The sequence below is a fragment of the Dendrobates tinctorius genome, unplaced genomic scaffold (assembly GCF_039654945.1).
Source record: "Dendrobates tinctorius isolate UK_male_01 unplaced genomic scaffold, ASM3965494v1 ptg000127l, whole genome shotgun sequence".
NCBI lineage: Eukaryota > Metazoa > Chordata > Amphibia > Anura > Dendrobatidae > Dendrobates > Dendrobates tinctorius.
The window spans coordinates 12546165-12570401 of NW_027361795.1; the positions used below are offsets into that span (position 1 = coordinate 12546165).

The window sequence follows — 24237 nt, forward strand, 5'->3', positions numbered from 1 at the left end:
AATTACATGTTCATCATGCTCAACCACAGGATTCGCCGTGGTGTTTGTGTGGCTTGCTTCTATTGGGTTTTAGTAACAAAAGATAGGTGTGAAAACTAACATTAAAGAAAGCAGAGAACGGATTCAGAATGATCAAGATAAGCTTGAACAACAGGCAGCAACTAATAAAATGGTACTAAATAGGGAGAAACGCAAAATTCTACATCTCGGCAAGAAAAGCGAAAATTACATCTACAGAATGGGAGGAATAGAACTAAGCAACAGCACATTTGAAAAAGAAGGGTATACTAATAGATCACAGACTGCGCATGAGTCAACAGTGTGATTCAGCAGCAAAAGAGACAAAACACAGTTCTAGGCTGTATTAGGAGAAGCAACCAACCACCCCCAAAACAATGGCAAGCCATAAAAGTCCAGACAAGGAATATTCAGATAATAATAATAGCAACAGTAGTACTGCATTAAAACATGTGAACATATCAGGACAACACATACAGAATTAAAAATAAAAAAGTATATAATTGCGTAAATAAAACCAATGTTACAAGTGGCGGACCCAAGGTTTATAAAGAGAATGGAAAACAATCAAGACCCTTCATCAATTAAAATATATGTGGGCACGTAATAAAAGTATTCAAGAGTACTTCCAAAAATTAAGTGCAAAAATATCCAGAAATCAATTAGCAAATGTTTATACTCTCATACACTCAAAAAGTGAAAGGGAGACAACTTCTAGTGAAAACAAATAAAGTGGCTACAGTATCAAAATAAGCAGCTAAAACTCCATACAGCACTCAGTGTGCATAGTGCTAAAGTGAAGATATAAGAAGAGAAAAGAGGGGGTATATACACCTTTAACCCCTTCACGCCAAAACCCATTTTCGTTTTTGTGTTTCTATTTTTCGCTCCCTTTCTTCCCAGAGCAATAACTTTTTATTTTTCAGTCAATATGGCCGTGTGAGGGCTTGTTTTTTGCGGGACAAGTTGTACTTTTGAACAACACCATTGGTTTTACCATATCGTGTACTCAAAAATGGGGAAAAAATTCCAAGTGCAGTGAAATTGGAAAAAGAGTGCAATCTCACACTTGTTTTTTTCACCATGTTCACTAAATGCTAAAACTGACCTGCCATTATGATTCTCCAGGTCATTATGAGTTCATAGACACCAAACATGTCTAGGTTCACTTTTATCTAAGTGGTGAAAAAAAATTCCAAACTTTTCAAAAAATAAAAGAAATTGCACCATTTTCCGATACCCGTAGCATCTCCATTTTTCGTGACCTCGGGTTGGGTGAGGGCTTATTTTTTGCGTGCCGAGATGACATTTTTAATGATACCATTTTGGTGCAGATATGATCTTTTGATCGCCAGTTACTTTAAAACAATGTCGAGGTGACCAAAAAAAACGTAATTCTGGCGTTTTGAATTGCTACGCCGTTTAGCGATCAGGTTAAACCTTTTTTTATTGATAGATCAGGCAATTCTGAACGCGGCAATATCAAATATGTCTATGTTTATTTTTTATTTTGAATGGGGCAAAGGGGGGGGGATTTGAACTTTTTTTTAGCTTTTGGCATGTTTCAATAGTCTCCATGGGAGACTAGAAGCTGCCATAGCCCGATCGGCTCTGCTATATAGAGGCGATGATCAGATCGCCTCTATATAGCAGAACTAGTGACTTGCTATCAGCGCCAACCACCGAGTGACGCTCACAACAATCCGGCACTAACAACCATAGAGGTCTCAAGGAGACCTCTGATTGTCCTGCCGACTCACCGCCGGTGACCTGCGATCACTTGACGCAAGTCACTGGTGAGTGTATTTCCAGCCCGATGGCCGGAAGCGCTTGTTAAATGCCGCTGTCAGAGTTTGACAGCGGCATTTAACTAGTTAATAGCTGCGGGTGGATCGCGATTCCGCACGTGCCTATTGCGGGCACATGTCAGCTGTTCAAAACAGTCAACATGTCCCAGCATTGAGGTGGGCTCACCGCCGGAGCACACATTAAAGTAGGAGATGCGACAAACGTCGTACTAGTACGGCGCATGTCTCAAAAGGGTTAAAGTCCACCAGGTCACAATGACGCACACTCTGATCAGTGCTATGGTGACCCGATGTCATCATGACAACATCCGAGTCACCAGAGTACGGCAAACCCCTCAAAACATGTGCAGAGCACTGTCTAAGGGGCTTGTGTCTTTGCAGCACTGACAGTTATAATCTACTGCAATGCTCCTGTATCGCAGGAGCATTGCAAAAGATTATAACTATCAGCCTGCTGAAAGTGAATGTTCTTCTAGCACTTAGGGGCTCTGTATATGGACTCCACAAACTATTCTAGAAATATATGGGCTCCGGGAGACAAATAGCGGTCTGTCCCTCCCGAGACCCGTCACGTAGCTAAGCAATTATTTTTTCTTCACTGCCCCACGGTAGAAAATTCTGTGACACACCTTTGGTTTCAATAAGATCACTGCAACCCTAGATTAATTCATCAAGAGGTGTAGTTTGTAAAATGAATTCTCATTGGGGGGGGGGGGGGTGTTCAGTTATTCTGGCACTTTATGGGCTATGCCAATTGTGACATGGCACCCTCAAACCATTCCAGCAAAATCTGAACTTCAATATGGCGCTTCTTCCCTTCTGAGCTTTGCACTGTGCCTCAAAAGTAATTTTCGACCACATATGGGGTATCGGTGTACTCAGGAGAAATTGCACAACAAACTTTGAGTTCCATTTTCTCCTGCTGCCCTTGTTAAAATGAAAAAATATGGGGCTACAAGAACAGTTTTGTGGGAAACATTTTTTCACATATCTACGTTGCAAAATTCTGTTAAGTACCTGGGGGTTCAAAGTGCTCACCACATGTCTAGATACATTCCTTGAAGGGTTTAGTTTCTAAAATGGGGTCACTTATGGGAGTTTTCCACTGTTTAGGTTCACCAGGGGCTCTCTAAACACAACATGACACACGCACACAATTCCATCAAAGTCTTAATTCCGAAACGTCACTCCTTCCTTTCTGAGCCCAAATAGCAGTCCCCCCCCCAACATATGGGGTATCAGAGTACTCATTGTATGGTGCAATGTCTCCTGTTACCCTTGTGAAAATAAAAAAAATTGGGTTAAAATAACTTTTTTGTGGGAAAATGTGATTTTTTTTTTTATTTTCACAGCTTAACGTTAGAAACTTCTATGAAGCACCTGTGGGTTCAAGGTGCTCATCACACATCTAGACAAGTTCCTTGAGGGGTCTAGTTTCCAAAATGGGGTCACTGCTTAGGCACACCAGGGGCTCTCCAAAAAGGAACATGACGTCCGTTTTTGATTCCAGCCAATTTTGTGTTCAAAAAGGTGCTCCTTCCCAAACAGTGCTTTTCCCCCACATATGGGCTATCAGCATACTTATGAGAAATTGTACAACAGATTATGGCATTCATTTTCTCCTGTTTCCCTTGTGAAAATTAACGCAAGTCACATCGAAGAAATTTTACCACTATCATGAAGTATAATATGTCACGAAAAATTGTCTCACTATCAGTGGTATTCATTGAAGTGGTCCAGAGTTATTACGTCATAAAGTGACACTGGTCAGAATTGTAAAATATGGCCTGATCATGAAAGTGAAAATAGGCTTGGGGGTGAAGGGATTAAAAACACTCTCCAAATGAAAAATCCTACTGTAAGTGCAGATCTAACCTGCGGGTATAATGCCTATGTGGAGAGAAATGAACAATTTGTTTTTTCAGGACTACGTATGCAGCAACACAAAAAAGCTTCCTAAAGTAGGTGGGTTGCTAGGAGATGTGGGTGACCGTGAACTGGCACTTTTAAGTAATAAAATACACTGTACGCTCTTTTTATAAAAGCCGCCACTTTCCCCATTCTAAATGAAGGTCAAATAAATCACTGAACACATTCTGGTAAGCTCACAAGTTGGAGGCATTGTTTAGTTTATTACAAAGTCCTTCCACAGCTTCAGTCACCGCAAGCGAAGGCTTCACTGTGGCCAAAGCTAAGCAAATATCACTCATGCCCTTGGATTGTGGAAACAAATAACATTTTGGCAGGGGCTGAAATTGTTATAGGGGAGAGTAGAGTGGAACAGACGGGAAGTTTGTCCGGCTGGAGTGACCTCAGAGTCCTCATGTTGTTTGATAAGTCACAATACCTGTTAATGGAGCTGACTGGAAGAAATTCTCATGCATAAGCACTTGAGACAGCAGGGCTGGCTTCTCGGAGGAGACGAGGATACCACTGCAGTCTTTACTGCTGAGACAGCTGCTTATAAACATGACCTTCATTACTCCACACTTCATATGGAAATTGGGAAAGGAGATGTCCTTCTAAAAGCAGAAGGCGTTAGCCTTCATTATTGGTAAACTTGTATTAAATTAGTGCTGGCATATTTATATTACATAATATACAAAACATCATTATGGCACTGACATTTTTTGAATTACAGGAAAAAATAATTGGGACTGAAAAGCCAAATGTCACCCTGGTTTCATATTAAAGCACGGTCTTTATTTCCATAAAGGACATGATCTTCCCCCTCTTACTATTATAGAAGTATCCCAGGTCCTCTTCCTGCACCGTGGCCTTCCTCACAGATTGCACACTCTGCGGCGCATTATTTGGCTGCCTCTGACCAGTCCATCCGTCTTCTCTAAATGAAAAACAGCAATCCCATGTAAAGGCGCTTTTCAATTGGAGGAGGCTGATGGAGAGGTCTTGTCGTACTCCGCTATCAGCAGCCATGCTACGGACAGGCTGTGATAAAGGTAACACTAATAAATGCAGGAGGAGAACCTGCAACACTTATGAGTTTGTGGCATCGATCAATAAAGCACATTTGTTAAACAAAAGGTAAAGTGGCCAACCCCTTTAGTGCTGTCTCTCCAATACCACACTCTTGCTCAAAGTATTGCGCGACTTCAAAAAAAAGTAAAGGTGCCATGTGTTAGCAGGTTAAGAAAAAACTCTACGTTTGGGGTCCCATTAGAGCAAATGTGTTAAAACACCTTTCAAAGAAACTGCACTTGCCATTATTTTAGACTCGGGCTAGATGTCTTGCATGTATAAAATACTGAAGTGAGACAGCAGAGTGATGGAAGGCTGCCCTCTCATTACTGGGAATACATGTACAGTAGTGTTCCAAATACTAGCAGTCCAATATAGCTAACCAGATTAATCACTGTTTGTGGTATAAATTATATTTCCACATGTCAAAATGTACCAAATGGTGCAGTAGATTCAAAGAAATGGTTTTGAGTCTGGGTATTAGAATAATGAATTGAAAGGGGATGTTCAAAATAATAGCAGTGTGGAGTTCAATTAGTGAGTCCAACCATTCTGTGAAGAAACGGCTGTGAATCAGGTGGCCCTTATTTAAGGGTGAAGCCAAGACATGCTGTACATGTATTTCTCCTTGAAAGCCTGAGAATTATGGGTCATTCGAGACACTGTTCAGAATAGTGTACTTTGATTAAAAAGTTGATTGGAGAGGGTAAAACTTTTAAAGAAGTGCAAACAATGACAGGATGTTCAGCTAAAATGGTCTCCAATGCTTTAAAATTGAAACCCAAACCAGAGAGACGTGGAAGACTACTATTCGAATGGAGGGAAGAATGGCCAGAATGGCAAAGGCTCAGCCAATGATCAGCCCCAGGAAGATCACAGTCTGAAGTTACCTGTGAGTACTGTGACAGAAGACGCCTGTGTGAAGCGAATATCTCAGCAAGAAGTCCCCGCAAAGTCCCACCGTTAAACAATGTGCTGAAGCAGATACAATTTGCCAAAGAACATCAACTGGTGTAAAGAGAAAGAAAAAAAACATTATATGGAACAATGAAAGTAAAATAGTTCTTTTTGGGTTCTAGGGCCGCAGACAGTTCGTTAGACGACCCCCAAACTCTGCATTCAAGTCACAGTACACTCTGAAGACCGTGAGTGAAGCATGGTGGTGCAAGCATCAGGATATGGATATATTTCGCTTACTATGGTGCCAGACCTATTTACTGTATACCAGGGATCATGGACCAGGTTGCATATGCATATTAACCCCTTCACTGCTGGAGCTTTTCTCAATTTTTCGTTTTCGTTTTTCGCTCCCCTTCTTTCCAGAGCCATAACTTTTTTTATTTTTCCTTTAATATGGCTGTGTGGGAGCTTATTTTTTGCGGGACGAGTTGTACTTTAAAACGACACCATTGGTTTTACCATGTCGTGTACTGAAAAACGGGAAAAAAATTCCAAGTGCGGTGAAATTGCAAAAAAAGTGCAATCTCACACTTGTTTTTTGTTTGGCTTTTTTGCTAGGTTCACTAGATGCTGAATCTAACCTGCCATTATGATTCTCCAGGTCATTACGAGTTCACAGACACCAAATATGTCTAGGTTCTCTTATATCTTACAAAAAAAAAAAAAAAATTCCAAAGTTTGCAAAAAAAAAAAATTGGGCAATTTTCTGAGACCCGTAGCGTCTACATTTTTCATGATCTAGGGTCGGGTGAGGGCTTATTTTTTGCGTGCCGGGCTGATGTTTTTAATGATACCACTTTGTGCAAATACATTCTTTTGATTGCCCGTTATTACATTTTAATGCAATGTCGCGGCGACCAAAAAGACGTAATTCTGTAGTTTTGAATTTTTTTCTTGCTACACTGTTTAGCAATTGGGTTAATGCTTTTTTTATTGATAGATTGGGCGATTCTGAACGCGGCGATACCTAATATGCGTATGTGGGATTTTTTTTGTTTTATTTTGATTGGGGCGAAAGGGGGGTGATTTGAACTTTTAGGTTTTTTTTATTTTTAAACTTTTTTTTTTTTTTTTTTACTTTTGGCATGCTTTAATAGCCTCCATAGGAGGCTTGAAGCATGCACAACCCGATCGGCTCTGCTACATATGGCCGATGAGCAGATCATCCATATGTAGCAGATTTACTGCTATGAGACCTGTGGTTGTCCAGGCATCGTGTCGCCGACCCCCGATCATGTCGGCGATGAGCTCACTACCGGCCCGGAGGCCGGAAGTGCTATTTAAATGTCCGCTGTCAGCTTTGACAGCGGGAGTTAACTAGTTAATAGGCACGGACGGGCGGCGATTCCGCTTGCGCCTATTGCGGGCACATGTCATCTGTTCCTAACGTCATCGGTAAGGAAGGGGTTAAAATACTTGACGAGGTGACGTTGCCTTATGCTGATGAGGTTATGCCCTTGAAATAGGTGTTTCAACAAGATGACCCTAAACACACCAGTAAATGAGCAAAATCTTGGTTCCAGTCCAACAAAATTTTGGTTACGGAGTGGCCAGCCCAATCCCCGGACCTTAATCCGAGAGAACACTTGTGGGGTGACATTAAAGATGCCGTTTCTGACGCAAAGCCAACAAATGCCAAGAAATTGTGGGATGCAGCCTAAGCATCCTGGGCTGGAATAACAGTTGACAGGTGACAGAAGTTGGTGAACTCTATTGCAACATACACTCACTGGCCACTTTATTAGGTACACCTGTCCAACTGTGTGTTAAGACTTAATTTCTAATCAGCCAATCACATGGCGGCAACTCAGTGCATTTAGGCATGTAGACATGGTCAAGACAATCTCCTGCAGTTCAAACCGAGCATCAGTATGGGGAAGAAAGGTGATTTGAGTGCCTTTGAACGTGGCATGATTGTTGGTGCCAGAAGGGCTGGTCTGAGTATTTCAGAAACTGCTGATCTACTGGGATTTTCACGCACAACCATCTCTAGGGTTTACAGAGAATGGTCCGAAAAAGAAAAAAAATCCAGTGAGCGGCAGTTCTGTGGCCGGAAATGCCATGTTGATGCCAGAGGTCAGAGGAGAATGGGCAGACTGGTTCGAGCTGATAGAAAGGCAACAGTGACTCAAATTGCCACCCGTTACAACCAAGGTAGGCAGAAGAGCATCTCTGAACGCACAGTGCGTCGAACTTTGAGGCAGATGGGCTACAGCAGCAGAAGACCACACTGGGTACCACTCCTCTCAGCTAAGAACAGGAAACTGAGGCTACAATTTGCACAAGCTCATCGAAATTGGACAGTAGAAGATTGGAAAAACGTTGCCTGGTCTGATGAGTCTCGATTTCTGCTGCGACATTCGGATGGTAGGGTCAGAATTTGGCGTAAACAACATGAAAGCATGGATCCATCCTGCCTTGTATCAACGGTTCAGGCTGGTGGTGGTGGGGTCATGGTGTGGGGAATTTTTTCTGGGCACTCTTTGGGCCCCTTGGTACCAATTGAGCATCGTTGCAACGCCACAGCCTACCTGAGTATTGTTGCTGACCATGTCCATCCCTTTATGACCACAATGTACCCAACATCTGATGGCTACTTTCAGCAGGATAATGCGCCATGTCATAAAGCTCGAATCATCTCAGATTGGTTTCTTGAACATGACAATGAGTTTACTGTACTCAAATGGCCTCCTCAGTCACCAGATCTCAATCCAATAGAGCATCTTTGGGATGTGGTGGAACGGGAGATTCGCATCAGGGATGTGCAACCGACAAATCTGCGCCAACTGTGTGATGCCATCATGTCAATATGGTCCAAAATCTCTGAGGAATGCTTCCAGCACCTTGTTGAATCTCTGCCACGAAGAATTGAGGCAGTTCTGAAGGCAAAAGGGGGTCCAACCCCTTACTAGCATGGTGTACCTAATAAAGTGGCCAGTGAGTGTAGATGTGAAGCAGTTCTAAAAAACTGTGGCTATACAACTAGGTTAGTGATTCACAGGAATGCTAAATCCACAAAACAGAACATATTGTGAGTCTGTAAACACAAATGCAGACACTGCTTTTATTAGAACAGCCCAATGTTCATTTTTGTTATTTTCTGTAAAGTAGTTAAAAATTATATACATTTCTCTTCATGTTATGAATTAGAAAACAGTGCGCAATGTTCACAGCGCATGGAAATAAAAACTAGTGTAAAGATTTTGCGAGTAACCCGTGTTTTTGAATACACTGCTATTCTTTTGAACACTACTGTTTATGTTAGATTAGATCATCCATACACGGATGATTATTTACATCAGAACCTGAATGAGAGGCCACGCAGTTTCCCATCCCCGCACCATCACTTGGGGACGATGCAATGCCAGCTATATATCTGAAGCACGCTAATTAAATTACAGTAATGATTTGCTGTGTGCATCAGAATGTCACCGTGAGTGCAATGCACCAACTGATACGGTCATCTGAAGCTGCGCGCTTAACCTTCACAATTGGTGCCATTCTGCAAACAAGGAAGTCCTTCACCGGCTAATATGATTTATATCATTTTCACAGTGTCAAAGATTACAGTTTATATGACATGGGTTCAGTTATGCTGAAAATGAAAAAGATCCCGTTACATAATGTTAACCCATAACAGTACCTTACTATATATGCCACATCCATCATTAGAGAAATAATCGCTAGAAAGCTACTGAATCCTTCAGTTTCCCCTCAGCATAGCACATAAATGATGCATAAGTCTTCAGAAGACACTCCATTTTCAGCACTATGGAGCTGCACTTCTCTCTAGCACACCAGAACTCTAAATGGTCTTTTTTTATAATTGGGTGACTTAAATCTTCATTTAGTACATCATTAGTGCTTAGGCCTTCTGCTGTAGTTACACAGGAGATGGGGGTCTTCTTTTCTGCACTAACTAGGAAACTGTCTCTTTAATTAAGAGTACAAATGTCTCTGCTAAAATTCTAGCATCTAAACTTGAGTCCATTATTCCAGAATTAGTTCATGCTGATCAAGCAGCATTCATTAAAAGGAGTTCACATAACACTTGCAAATTCTGCCATGTAATGCACGGCTCTAAAAATATTCCAGCCCCCAAACTTATGAATAGCTCTTGTAGCAGAAAAAAGTCACAAGAGGAAATGTACATTTTATTTTTAAAATGGGTGTGTCAAATAGTTAATGAAGACATATAGAAAAAGCCTGTACTTCCAAAACATTTAATGAATCAGGTGTGTCTGGTACCCAACGTGCGCCATTGCCAGAAATGTACGCTGCCGGTGGCTGTTGTGCAAATGTGGGGGAAGTTACGCCACTCAAGTGACCTATCATGATGAATTTGACGGACGTGCTTAAGTAGCAATATTTTTACGTAAATATTGTGACTTATTATGGTGTTTACAAAAAATTAAACAAAAATATAAAATATATTATTGGTATGCAAATAAGAGAGCATCTATGCACCCATTTTGCTTGGTAAAAGCTCAGTCACGGCTCGGCACTTCCGCAAGGACACTGCGGCTGCACTCAAATAATGTCAGTGCTAACACTCATCACGATGTAAGAGCCTGCAATAACACCATGTGACCACAGGGAGTGCTGTTAAGTTATAGAGGCTCAGTATGCCAATTGTAGGGCATAACAGGACGTCTTGACTACCCTAGAGGCTTCAATGCCCCATCGGTGTGGGGCAGTAATTAAAGCAAGAGGTTATGCTGCAAAATAGTATGTTATGGCATTGAATTACTCTCTACATTGTGATCAATATATTGTATATGCAACACTTTTGGCAGTCAGTTTTCTTTAATTAAACAACCATACCTATAATCTAAACCATTTTGGTTAAAATTAAAGCATTGCATGACAACAACTTAATGTACTTTAAATTCATCACCAGGAAAATGGCAACACAGCAACCAGACAGAAGTAATCACACTTTTAAAAAAAAAGCAAAAAACTTATGGTCGCTACTGTATATAGTATAGGTCTAATATTTTTATCCAGGTCAAGCAGACATGTTCATCAACTAAATGCATTTTTCTGCCTTGAACAGGAGGCCTAAGGTATCAGATACAGACTGGCTGCTTGGGACATGCATGGTAACACCCAGTTATAGAATACAATACATAATGTAGAATCCTAAGAAAAGAAAAGATGCTCCAGAATTGTTATTTCATAGGTACTAAAAATATGTAACAAATGTCAAACCATGACATTCTCAAACTTAAAATTGAGGTGAAAAGTATAGAAACTAGCCAGACTTTTAAGGGGCTCCTGTCTGGGTGTCTGTAGCAAGCATATACCTTCAATTAGAAATGAAAAGTTTTTCTGATTCGCTATCCTTGGTTATGACCGCTAGGAACTAGCTATGTGTCACTATATCAGTGGTCATAACGATGGATATGATATCTAAGGTCCTGCAATGCACGCACACGAGGAAAGAGACATGATGAATTAGAAAAACTGAATGAAATTTCTAATTGGAGGCATTTGCTAATTTTATTATTCAATTAAAGTCCGTGGAGCCTCATTTAAGAGTCTCAAACACGGGACTATCCAGATCTTCCTCCAGGGAAGGACCCAGCCAAGGAGTGGCTCCTTTCGGAAACCACCATTACCACCATATTAAGTGGCCCTTTAAGTCAATATTGCCCCTCATCAGTGTGGAGTAGGATTCTGGCTACTCCACACTGATGAGGGGCAATACCCCGAAACAGCTGTCTGTGGATGGATACCTGGCCTTGGTATTTCCATTGTCATATCTGTAAACTCGTAAAGAGCTGGATATTGACTTAAAGGGCCACTTAATATGGTGGTAATGGTGGTTTCCGAAAGGAGCCACTCCTTGGCTGGGTCCTTCCCTGGAAGAAGATCTGGCTAGTCCCGTGTTTGAGACTCTTAAATGAGGCTCCACGGACTTTATTTGCATATTCGTATTTCCCAGGGAGCAATGCACCTAGGATTTCACTGATTGAGCGCCTTTGCCGGCTGCCGCAGTGTTTTCTTTGACTGGTCTCCCTGAGGTCAGTGATTTGTTTCGTGATGCTAATTTTATTATTATTATTATTATTATTATTATTATTATTATTATTATTACACCTACTAGGTAATGGATAAAATCTTTGAGATGGGAATACCCCTTTAAGGTATAGTTGTTGGCATTTGCTAATATTATTATTATTAAGCCTACATATTGTGATAGGATCTTGGAGATGAGAATAGCTCTAAGTACTAATTTTAACTATTCATTAGAAATAGTACAAATTCTAAAATACGTAGAACCTGGTCAGAAATATCATGTTGCTAAGTGTAACATTTTCTTCCTAGACTAAATCGTTTAGTTGCCTATAGGTTAATGCAAATAAGGAAAACAAAAAGATAAAGCCAAAGCAGCGGCACTCATTACCCAGCAGAAGCTGCCAAAGCAATTAGACTCGGGGGGTCATAAAAGGAGGGCTACAGCTCTATGATATTTTTGCCCCACGTGTAATTACTGTACATTATGGATGTGGAGTCCAGTTTTACCAGATCCACAACATATATATAACATTTCTCTTTTGTAACAGCTCCTAATTAAGCCAACCAACTAGGTTTGTCAGGTACCAGTTTTGGCCTTTAGTTTTTCTTAAATTACAGTGAAGAACAATGCAGCTGATGTGATTTAGGCTTGTCAGGTTAGAAAAAAGGAAGATTTATCAATACATAAAGCATTAATATGTAGAAATAAAAAGGGTCAGCACAAACATATGAAACAAACTATTTGTAACAAGAACTGCACAACAGATTAACAATAACCAAGCAGGGGCATTTTTTCTTTTGGATAAAACTGATGAGTGAATTGCGCCTTCATAAGAAAATGTTTATGTTTCTGTTATTTCCTCCCCTTCTTCTCAGAGCCGTAAGGCTGTGTGCCCACGTTGCGTTTAAGCGCTTCTGCCGCTGCGGAAATGCTTTAAAAAAATACCTCCCCGTGCAATCCTATGGGAATCCGCAATTGCTGTGCCCATGCTGCGGATTTTTCCGCTGCGGAATCACATAGCGGTAAAATCCGCAGCATGTCCATTAATTCTGCGGAATCACGGCGATTCCACCGCCATAGGATTGCATTGAAATGCTCACTTTACACACGTGGCCGCTATGTCATCAGAGGTCATTCGCGCAAAGCATCCCTGGGAACGGAAGTTGCCGCCAGCACCGCTGAGGACTCCGGGGGCCGACAGAGGGTAATTATATCCCTATTTTTTTTTTTTTTTTTATTATTATTATTTTTAACATTCTATCTTTTACAATAGCAAAAAGTTGGTCGCACTTGTCAAGCACTATGTTTGACAAGTGTGACCAACCTATCGATCACTTTTCCAAGCAATGCTTCAAATCGCTTGGAAAAGCACTAGCATTCTGCAAGCTAAAAACGCTTGTGTTTTGCAGGAAAACACATGCGAATTCCGCATGCATTTTACCCGCAGCGGGGAGTTGCAGAAATGCTGCGGACAATTCCGCAGCATTTCTGCAACGTGGGCACATAGCCTTAGTCTTTTTTTCTGTCCACAGCCATAAGGGCTTGTTTTTTGAGGGACAAGTTGTACTTTTGAACAACACGATTCATTTTTACCACATAGGATACTGGAAAACAGGAAAAAAAAAATCCAAGTGGGGAGAAATAAATGACCGTTCAAAATGATTCTAATCATCAGTACGATTAGAGGGCTAAAAAAAAAAAAAAAACTGGACATGTTTGCTATTACTTTAGTGGTGAAAAAAAAAATCAGAAGTTTGCAAAATAAAATAATTTGGGTTGCCATTTTCTGATACCCGTAACGGTATCATTTTTCAGTCGATGGAGCTGTGTGACGGCTTACCAGTTGCAAGACGAGACTTTTTTTATTGATATCATTTTAGGATAGATGTGATGTTTTGATCCCTTGTTTCAGCATTTTTCATGCAATTGCAGCGACCAAAAAAAATAATTTTCCCATTCTTTATTTTTTTCCATTTACAGATCGGATTGATTAGTTTTCTATTTTCATAGAAAACCACCAAAAGAACAAGAAGAATCAGTATACCATGCCAGTAAAATAATTATTAACTTTATTCAAATAGATCAATATAATAAGAGATAATATGCAAAAGACACAATTACAAGGCTACTGCAAAATGTATTAGAGGAGGAACCAACGCCAGAAGCCTGACCTACTAAATCTGCAATCAGTGCACATAGTAGTTCACCAGCTCTACCACCATCTGTGTTAACCATGTAGTGACAAATGATGCACAGACTACTGTAGTGTAAACTAAAGGTGGTTGCTGTGACCAAAAGGAAAAAATTTTTTTTTCTCAAAGCACTTACATGAAAATGTGGTCTGCTAATGCAGTCCTCCACAAGCGCCCCAACGCGCGTTTCGTCCCTTCGTCTGGAGGCGAACGCTGTGAGGAGGGGGTATGCATCTTAAGTACATGTGGCGATAATTTTAAATCTGGTGCCGCTGTGTACCCAGGAAGAAGTACCAGGTCACGTGGGGTATACTTCCGGTGAATATCGCGCATGCGCCGCTGACATGCTCCATCCATCAGATGCCATGATCTGCGGCCGTGGAACGCAAGCGCGTCACGGGCCGTCATAGTGACGGAGCATGCGCCCTGCCTCCAGTGCCCGCTCGTCATAGCATCAATGTAGCTGGCAGCACCGCACACGTCATACCGGAAGTACAATGAAGGACAGGGAGCATATTGTTTAAACAGTGGCTGTAATGAGAGAGTGTAAATAGGTATATCTAAATGTCAAAATCTCTTACTAAAAGATAAAGAGAACACTGTGATGTAAACCCAGTAATAAAGTGCATAGTGCAAATATGATCAATACTACTGCCATATATCAGCCTATACAATATAATATAATGGTAAGAAATATATGCAGTATTATACATAAATATGAAAAAAGTGTATAAAATATGCATAAAATGCAAATGTGCATATACTAGAGTTAGAACAATATGCTAATTTAGACTGTGTCCACTGATACACACATACAATAATATATACATGTGAATAGAAGTACAATAGAATAAAATTATCGACCTTTACATATATAATGATTACAAAATTTACAAGCATCATAAAGTCGTGCATATACCAAAATGTGCAAGAAAAAAAAAAAAACACATACTTCCACCCCATTTTATTAACCCCATAGACATGGAAGATTTTTACCCCTTACTGAATAATAATGGGTACACGGATCCAAAAGGTGAGGGAAAAATCCAAATATGATTATAGTCCCATAAAACCTTAGTTCAATGTTCTTGCAGGTCTAAATTCTTATGAACATGAAATGATTCCCATCAAAAAATCTAAAAAGGACACTGGGGAACAAATTTTAAAAACCTTGCCAAGACACTTCAAGGAGTTCCACAATTCTGATTCGAGTCTCCTGAAATTCAGAGCGATTGATCAGGTATCAATGGGCTAGAGGGGGGTGATCTTTTAAAAAAACTGGCACAAATTGAAAGTCGCTGGATTTATCGCCTACAGACAGTGACACCTTTGGGACTAGTGATTGGTATTTTTTATTAGCTGGGGGTTTTACCAATTCTTTTCATTTTCAGTTTTCATGGTTTTATTGAGGGGTTTTTCTTCGCCGTTTTTTGGTTTGTGTGTTAATATGCTTTTGTCACTCATTATAGGTTCAGTATCTTGGCTATATTGTGGCGGTTTCCCTGTTCTCTGGTGGATGACAGATGATGAGAATCAATTCATGTTCATAAGTATTTAGACCTGCAAGAACATTGAATTAAAAATGAATTAAAGTTTTATGGGACTATAATCATATTTGGATTTTTCCCTCACCTTTTGGATCCGTATACCCATTATTATTCAGTAAGGGGTAAAAATCTTCCATGTCTGCAGGGTTAATAAAATGGGGTGGAAGTATGTTTTTTTATTTTTCCTTGCACATTTTGGTATATGCATGACTTTATGATGCTTGTAAATTTTGTAATCATTATATATGTTAAGGTCGATAATTTTATTCTGTTGCACTTCTATTCACATGTATATATTATTGTATGTGTGTATCAGTGGACATATACTTAGTCTAAATGAGCATATTGTTCTAACTCTAGTATATGCACATTTTTTATTTTTTTGCATATTTTATACACTTTTTTCATATTTATGTATAATACTACATATATTTCTGACCATTATATATTGTATAGGCCGATATATGGCAGTACTATTGATCATATTTGCACTATGCACTTTATTACTGGGTTTACATCACAATGTTCTCTTTATTTATCTTGTAGTAAGAGGTTTTCACATGTAAGATATACCTATTCACACTCTCTCATTACAGCCGCTGTTTAAACAATATGCTCCCTGTCCTTCATTGAACTTCCGGTATGACGTGTGCGGTGCTGCCAGCTACATTGATGTTATGACGAGCGGGCACTGGAGGCAGGGCGCATGCGCCGTCACTATGACGGCCCGTGACGCGCTTGCGTTCCACGGCCGCAGATCATGACGTCTGATGGATGGAGCATGTCAGCGGCGCAGGCGCGATATTTACCGGAAGTATACCTCACCTGGTCCTTCTTCCTGGATTCACAGCGGCACCAGATTTACATTTATCGCCACATATACTTAAGACTCAGGGGTGTGTTTTGTCCCCGTTACTGTTTTCTCTCTATACGAATGATTGCATCTCTTCAGCAGACTCAGTAAAAATCTTGAAATTTGCCGATGATATGACACTGATTGGTCTCATCAGGGGAAATGCTGAAGACTTGTATCGGAGTGAGGTGAATAGAATATGTGACTGGTGTAAAGCCAATAATCTTGTACTCAACACTAAAAAAACTGCTGAGATAGTTGTGGATTTTAGGAAAGATCAACATGAGATACTTCCAATCTACATCCATGACGAAGTGGTTCTTAGGGTCACAGAGACCAAATTCCTTGGTGTTATCATCTCTCATGATCTTAAATGGGGGAAAAACGTGGATGCTGTTATAAGAAAAGCACAACAAAGGATGTTCTTCCTGCGTCAGCTGAAAAGATATGGTTTGTCTAAGAATCTGCTGATCTTATTCTTTAAAGCTGTCATCAGATCTATGATTTGTTCCTCTCTGACAGTCTGGTATGGGGGAGCCACTACGCATGACAAACTCCGCTTACAAAGGACTTTCAGAACAGCAGAGGGAATTATAGGTTAGGTTCCCCCCTGCCTAAAATCAAGGATCTTTATGATAAGAGTATTCGATCCCACGCATTGAAAATTTCATCCGATCCCTCTCACCCGGGACACTCCTCATTCCAACTACTCCCTTCAGGACGTCGCTTCAGAGTCCCCAAATGCAGCACCAACCGCCATATGAACAGCTTCTATCCACTCTCTGTTCAACAATTAAATCGTCATGTGTAGAATATATACTGTATCTGTCTTGTTAGATGTTACTTGTTGTATCTGTTATATATTATGTTGCCTCTTTGCCACAAAGAATTCCTTGTATATATGTAATATGTACTTGGCGATAATAAATTTGATTGATTGATTGAAGATGCATACCCCCTCCTCACAGCGTTTGCCTCCTGACGAAGGGACGAAACGCGCGTTGGGGCGCTTGTGGAGGACCGCATTAGCAGACCACATTTTCATGTAAGTGCTTTGAGAGAAATTTTTTTTTTTTTTTTCCTTTTGGTCACAGCAACCACCATTAGTTTACACTACAGTAGTCTGTGCATCATTTGTCACTACATGGTTAACACAGATGGTGGTAGAGCTGGTGAATTACTATGTGCACTGATTGCAGATTTAGTAGGTCAGGCTTCTGGCGTCGGTTCCTCCTATAATACATTTTGCAGTAGCCTTGTAATTGTGTCTTTTGCATATTATCTCTTATTATTATTGATCTATTTAAATAAAGCTAATAATTATTTTACTGGCATGGTATACTGATTCTTCTTGTTCTTTTGGTGGTTTGATAGCTAATACAGTTGTGCCATTCTACCTCATGGGTTTTTGTGCTATACTTCTATTTTCATAGAGCAGACTTTCTGAATGTGGCGATGGCACGTGTGTATTTTTAAATTTTTTTTTTTACTATTAATATTCCTCTCAGGGGACTTGAAGCTGCGATCGATTGATCACTGCCACATATAGCAGAAATCACAGTCTCCTTTGAGGACCAGTCACAGACAGGGTGTCAATGGAGCACCATAATGACAACCAGACTGTTGTCTGTCATAGCAACCCATTGGCGACCTATGATCATGTCATGCAGGGGCCGATAAGCACATGGAATGACGCGCCTCATGCTGGCACATGTTAAATGTTGCTGTTAGCGTTTGAAAGCGGGATTTAACAGGTTAACAATCGTGATTGTTAAGATGCAGGTCCTGGCTGTAATACACATTCATGATCTGCCGGGTATGGGGCAGGTTCACCCCGTAAGCCTGCTCCATACACCCGCTTCCAACATGCACCATACTTATACAAGCAAAATGTCGTGAAGGTGTTAGAAACACATCCAATGTTGCATTACTTGTTCCAAGAGCTTTAGGCTATGTGCGCACGTTGCTTATTTGCTTGCAGAAATTTCTGCAAGGTTTCTGCATCTCTTGGCAGAAAAACGCAGTGGAAAATACGCGCATTTTTATGAGTTTTTGTAAAACCATACAGCTAAATAAAGATATATCATTTAAAAAAAGAATAGTGATGTCATTTCCTTGTTCAACCTCTTCCTTTTCATTCTCCATTGAAGATCATAATATCATTGCATTCCACGTTAAAATTTATAATGTTTACACACACAAAACAAATATAAATGATATATATATATATATATATAGATATATATATATATATATAGATATAGATATAGATATATATATATATATATATATATATATATGACCGTGAGGAAGGCACATAGTGCTGAAACATGTAGTCCCTTGCTGGAATGCTACAAATTGATTGGAATTCCTCATACTTTTTATGATATAATGGAATAATAAAGAAGAAGTTTTTATAAATCTGGTGAACTTTCATCCTTTTGCTGGATCCCAATTCCTTATATTTCTATTTGTTGGGGCATACTCCCTGCCTGGATCCGTGCAAAGCATAGGGTGAACACCGATTACTGCATCAAGAGGAACTCCTTTATGGTGAGCTGGCTATATGTTTTTTATATATATATATATATATATATATATATATATATATATATATATATATTGTAGGGATGTGACTCGCTCAGGTGCAGCGGGAGACAATCATGAGGCAGGTTCTTCCCAAAGTTCATAAGGTTTATTTGCTCCATAGACAGCATAACACTGAAATGTAACCTTCACTTCAGGCAAAGGAACAGAAATGTCCGTGGCTTCAGACTCGGACTGAGAGTCTCAGCACATGCTGGGAGCTGTAGTCCTCCCCATATACACTCTCTGTAGTGTCCCACCTGGACACATGGAAGTCTGTCCACACTCTGACAGACTCCCTCCACTCTCTCACATGTGCCAAACACCTCAATTACATAGCCCTGTAACCACACCCAAAGGGGATCACATGGCTATGACATCACCAAAGGTTGTATAGACACACAGGCTTCCCTGACACAGTGTAACAGAAAGATCAGCAGTACCTCTGCTGATCAATACACCCTGGAGCCTGCATCCCAAGGCCACCCACCTTGAGACCCACAATGGTCATTTAGGACCCTGCTCCTGTTACCACACTGAATGTGCCTGTACACCCGTCCTGGGACACCCACACAGCGCCCCCTAGCCGACACAGTGGTAACTACACCACATACCTCCCCCCTCTGTTCAAACTTGTGGGGTTGAACACATGACATCACCCAGGTATCTTGAGACCTGGCACCCATGTCACCTTGCCCTACAAGTCGAGAGGACCATCTCCGTCTGTTTCGGTAGTCAAACTGCCTCATATTCACGTTAGGCCTCCCCCGCCCCCAGCGGTCAGTATCTCGGCCTTGGGCTTTGGCCTTCCCGTCAACGTCCGTCAGTGTGATCAGACACTCTTTAGTCTCCACCTGTTTGCAGTGCGCTCCGTCACCCGACCTTTCTCTCACCGGCCGGCTCTCCCAGTTCACACTGTCATGAGTCCCACGTCCAGCTGGGCCAACTGGCTGGTCTGAGTCTGACCCTCTGTCACTATGTCCACCACCGGGTCTCGTGCCTATGTTACTACGATTAGAACGGCCACTTGCGGACTCTCGACGTTCTTGCCTTCGACTACCTGTCCTTTCATTCCTTGGAGGATCCCTTCGGGTCCTTACACCTTGGGTTGGAGGTGGACGCCACCTGACGTTCTCTATCTGCTCATTCATCTGCAGTCGATCCTGTCTTAGCTGCTCAATCTCCTTCAGGTACGCTACCCGATATTCCAGGAGCATGCGAAGCTTCCCAATGCTTTCCACCGAACCAACCACAATGAAAGGAACCATGTCATCTTCAATAACGACTTGGATTTCACCAGCAGGTGGGATCCTCACTCTCTTCACACAGGATCGATTCACCATCTCCTGCATCACCTTTCCAAGTCTGCCAACGACTTTCCCCACCAGATTTCTGGGTACCGGAATTATGTCTTCCACAAAGCCCAGCCGACTTTGTGCTTCCCTTGCAAGCTCCAGACGTCGAGCGGCTTTCCTATTACGCTCCACGAGCATCTGTTTCATGCGGAGACATTGTAGGTGCATCTCCTTCAGGACAGCCACCCTTCTCTCTGTGTCTTCCGTTTCTGCCAGTATCACCAACTGGTCTGTTTCTGGTGCCCAGCTCACACTATAGGCCTTTACTGCCTTTTTAAAGGTCTCATGCACACCTTCGCTGGCACACGCTTCTCGCACGTCTTCGGGTACCTCCATCACGCACTTGAAGGTCATGGACTTGCTCTCATCCTGGACAGATGGCTCTGGGTTCCCCACGGACACTTCCCTCAAGGTATCTGCCAAGACCGGGTGACTGTCTTGTGCAGCTCTTGGTTCACCATCTTCCTGAGATTTACAGTCTTCAGGACCCTTTTCCAAGATGGGCTTTGGCAGTTCTGCCTTGCTATCAGTCGGGCACGGCCGCTGTACGTCTTCACCCATCCACTTCTTCTGCAGAAGACCTTTTACTACTCCACTGAGTTCTTGCAGAACTTTATCTCGCTCCTCTGCCAGGTAGCGACGCTGATCCTCTCTCCTGAGAATCTCCTGTTGATGCTTCTCTTGGGCCTCTCTGAGCACCTCCATATCTTCCAACAGGGTCTTGTTCATGGTTTTACATGCTGACAGGTGACCTCTGAGCTCAGAGACTTCCTTCTCCAGCTCATCCACTCTGTGCTCAGCTGCTTGCCTTAGGACTCTTTCCCGTTCGACATGTTCTGTTACAGTCTCCTTTATCAGCTGTATCTCACGATCTTGTTCTCTTTTGGCCAGCACGTGTCTCACCACTACCTCTTTAATTATATCATCAAAGGGTACCACTGGGTCAGTCACCCCAGTCGAGTGAACCCTCCAGTTACCGTACAGCACCAATGTGTCTAGTCCAGTAGTCTCATCTCCCAGCCAACCATCTGTCTTATCACGAGACGTCAGGTCTGTCAGTTGGGCAGATGTACTTCTTCCTCTGGTCAGTTCTACCTCTGACCTGTCCATGTCAGGAGCCGTCACTGTCTCAGTGTCCGCTGGCCCCACAGTCGAAGCATCTCCATCATCCGACCAAATGTCATCAAACAAAAGAAAGTCCCGGCCCCTCTCCCAGGCATAGACTAAGTCCCGTGGTATCCCTCTACCTTGGCACTCACCACCTTTGGTCCCCTCAAACACTACTGTGTCTACTGCGTAGTTCACCGTGACCCCGTGTTTACAGTGAACCCTGACGTTTTTCTCGGTCAGAGAGAAAACGAGAGGAGTTCCTGTCAGAGTCACCTGACTCTCTGAGTCCAGCCGACCAAAGGCTCCTTCCCGGTGCAGCATCACTGTACACATCTGTGGCCCGTCATTACTACCTGGAAAGGATATTCCACATTCTGAAAAAGACCTGCACATACACTGCGGTACTCCAGACGTACCTACTGAGTCACCTAGTGCTGTCACTTCTTCAAACTTGGCCCCTTTCTGGACCACCACCCCGCTTTGGGTTGCCACTCCAATTTGGGTCACCGCCCCCTTTTGGGACTCCACCCCCTTTTGGGTCACCTCCCCCTTTTGTGACTCCACCCCCTTTTGGGTTACCACTCTAATTTGGGTCACCGCCCCCTTTTGGGACTCCACCCCTTTTTTGGTTACCACTCCCTTTTGGGTCACCGCCCCCTTTTGGGATTTCCCCATGTCCGTTCTGCAGAACTTCTTATGCCACAGTTCACACAATACAGTTTGTCTCTCACGATACCACACAAGTCTTTGCTAGCACCACCACAGCTCCTGCTGTCACTGATCACCGGCACCTCCGGCTGCTGTTCACACACATACACAGCGGCTGGTGTCACTGCAGCTCCTGCTGCGCCATCTTCGTGGACCCGCCAATCCACCGGAAGCCGCTTGTCACCTTCGTAACCCCGCCGGGTTACTGGAAGCCGCTTGTCACCCTCAAAGATAAAAAAGCCACAAAAGTGCGCCCATAGGGCCTTACCAGTGCAGGTATAATGGGTTATGCAGCAATAATACAGGGTACTCACCCTCAATAGTTGTGTAAAGCCACAACTACTGTATCCGCTTAGTCACATGCCATAAAGCTGCAGCAGGATGGCGTAGACAGACAGCGTCTGCTACCAATGCTCCCAGGGCAGATCCCTTAAAGAAAACACCAGGTCCCTGTGCTGCGAGACCTTCGTGACCCCACTGAGCCACAGCAAGCACCTTCAGGTTTTGCAGAGGAAAAGAAAAAAAAAAGAAAAAAAAACACATGCACAGTCTCTCACATGTCCTGTTCGTGTGCCACTCAGGACGTACCGTCTCCACCTGAGACCGTCCAACACACAGGGCACACCGGGTGCTATTCAGGGAGCCGACCCTCCTCCCAGGGTCTCCCAACACACCAGCCTCACCAGGTCCAGGGGCTCAGCGGGTGCTCTTCAGGACATCCGTCTCCGCCTGAGACTGCCCAACACACGCCTCATCAGGTCCAAGGTCATAGCATGTGTTCCAGGGATCCGATTCCTCTCCCAGAACCTCCCAACACTGACCCTCCAGGACCTTGCTCACTGACCCCTCCAGGAACACAGTCTCTCACTGACCCCAGTGCAACACAGACTCCTGTCTGTTACCTGTGTCGGCCACACAGGTTCCTGGACGCCTCTTCTCCTCAGAGGTATCCCACAAATTTTAATACAGTCACTTTCTCTGACCTCAGTCAGTATTACTCACGGTTGTCAGACCGTCTGCTCTCCTGGCTCAGAATCGCCAGCGCTGCCACACGTGCTTCTGGGAGTCGCTGCCCGCAGTCTGTCACCAATTGTAGGGATGTGACTCGCTCAGGTGCAGCGGGAGACAATCATGAGGCAGGTTCTTCCCAAAGTTCATAAGGTTTATTTGCTCCATAAACCATAGACAGCATAACACTGAAATGTAACCTTCACTTCAGGCAAAGGAACAGAAATGTCCGTGGCTTCAGACTCGGACTGAGAGTCTCAGCACATGCTGGGAGCTGTAGTCCTCCCCATATACACTCTCTGTAGTGTCCCACCTGGACACATGGAAGTCTGTCCACACTCTGACAGACTCCCTCCACTCTCTCACATGTGCCAAACACCTCAATTACATAGCCCTGTAACCACACCCAAAGGGGATCACATGGCTATGACATCACCAAAGGTTGTATAGACACACAGGCTTCCCTGACACAGTGTAACAGAAAGATCAGCAGTACCTCTGCTGATCAATACACCCTGGAGCCTGCATCCCAAGGCCACCCACCTTGAGACCCACAATGGTCATTTAGGACCCTGCTCCTGTTACCACACTGAATGTGCCTGTACACCCGTCCTGGGACACCCACACAGCGCCCCCTAGCCGACACAGTGGTAACTACACCACAATATATATATATATATATACACACACACATACATACACACATACACAAACATACAGTATATATATTTGTAAAGTAGCGCTTGTTATTAAGGTTGGTGATACTCGCTTTGCAGCCAAATAACCAGATCCGGCACGGGTTTTCCATAACAATAACAGTCCATGCGGTTTATTCAGGCATCATAAACCCACAGCAATAGAAAGTTCATATCAAAACAGCATAGCATCCATGATAGAGCTCCACTCTGTTAACCCTGTAGTCATACAGGTTATGCAATGTCCAATACGCAGGCTCTCTAGCCTCACAGTTCTCACCCCGTCAGGGTTACCTCATGGTTGCTTCACCACACTGCAGACGTCCATTCCCTCCACTGGGAACTCTCAGACACGTGCAGTCGTTATACACACAGGCACTTCAGGAAGGCAGACTC

At 42.6% G+C, this 24237-nt stretch overlaps 1 protein-coding gene across 4 annotated transcripts in view; it reads right to left on the minus strand.

Moving 5' to 3' along the window:
* NECTIN3 (nectin cell adhesion molecule 3) overlaps nucleotides 1–24237 on the minus strand; it is a 247782-nt gene that overhangs the window by 189541 nt on the left and 34004 nt on the right. The gene's annotated exons all lie outside the window — the stretch shown is intronic.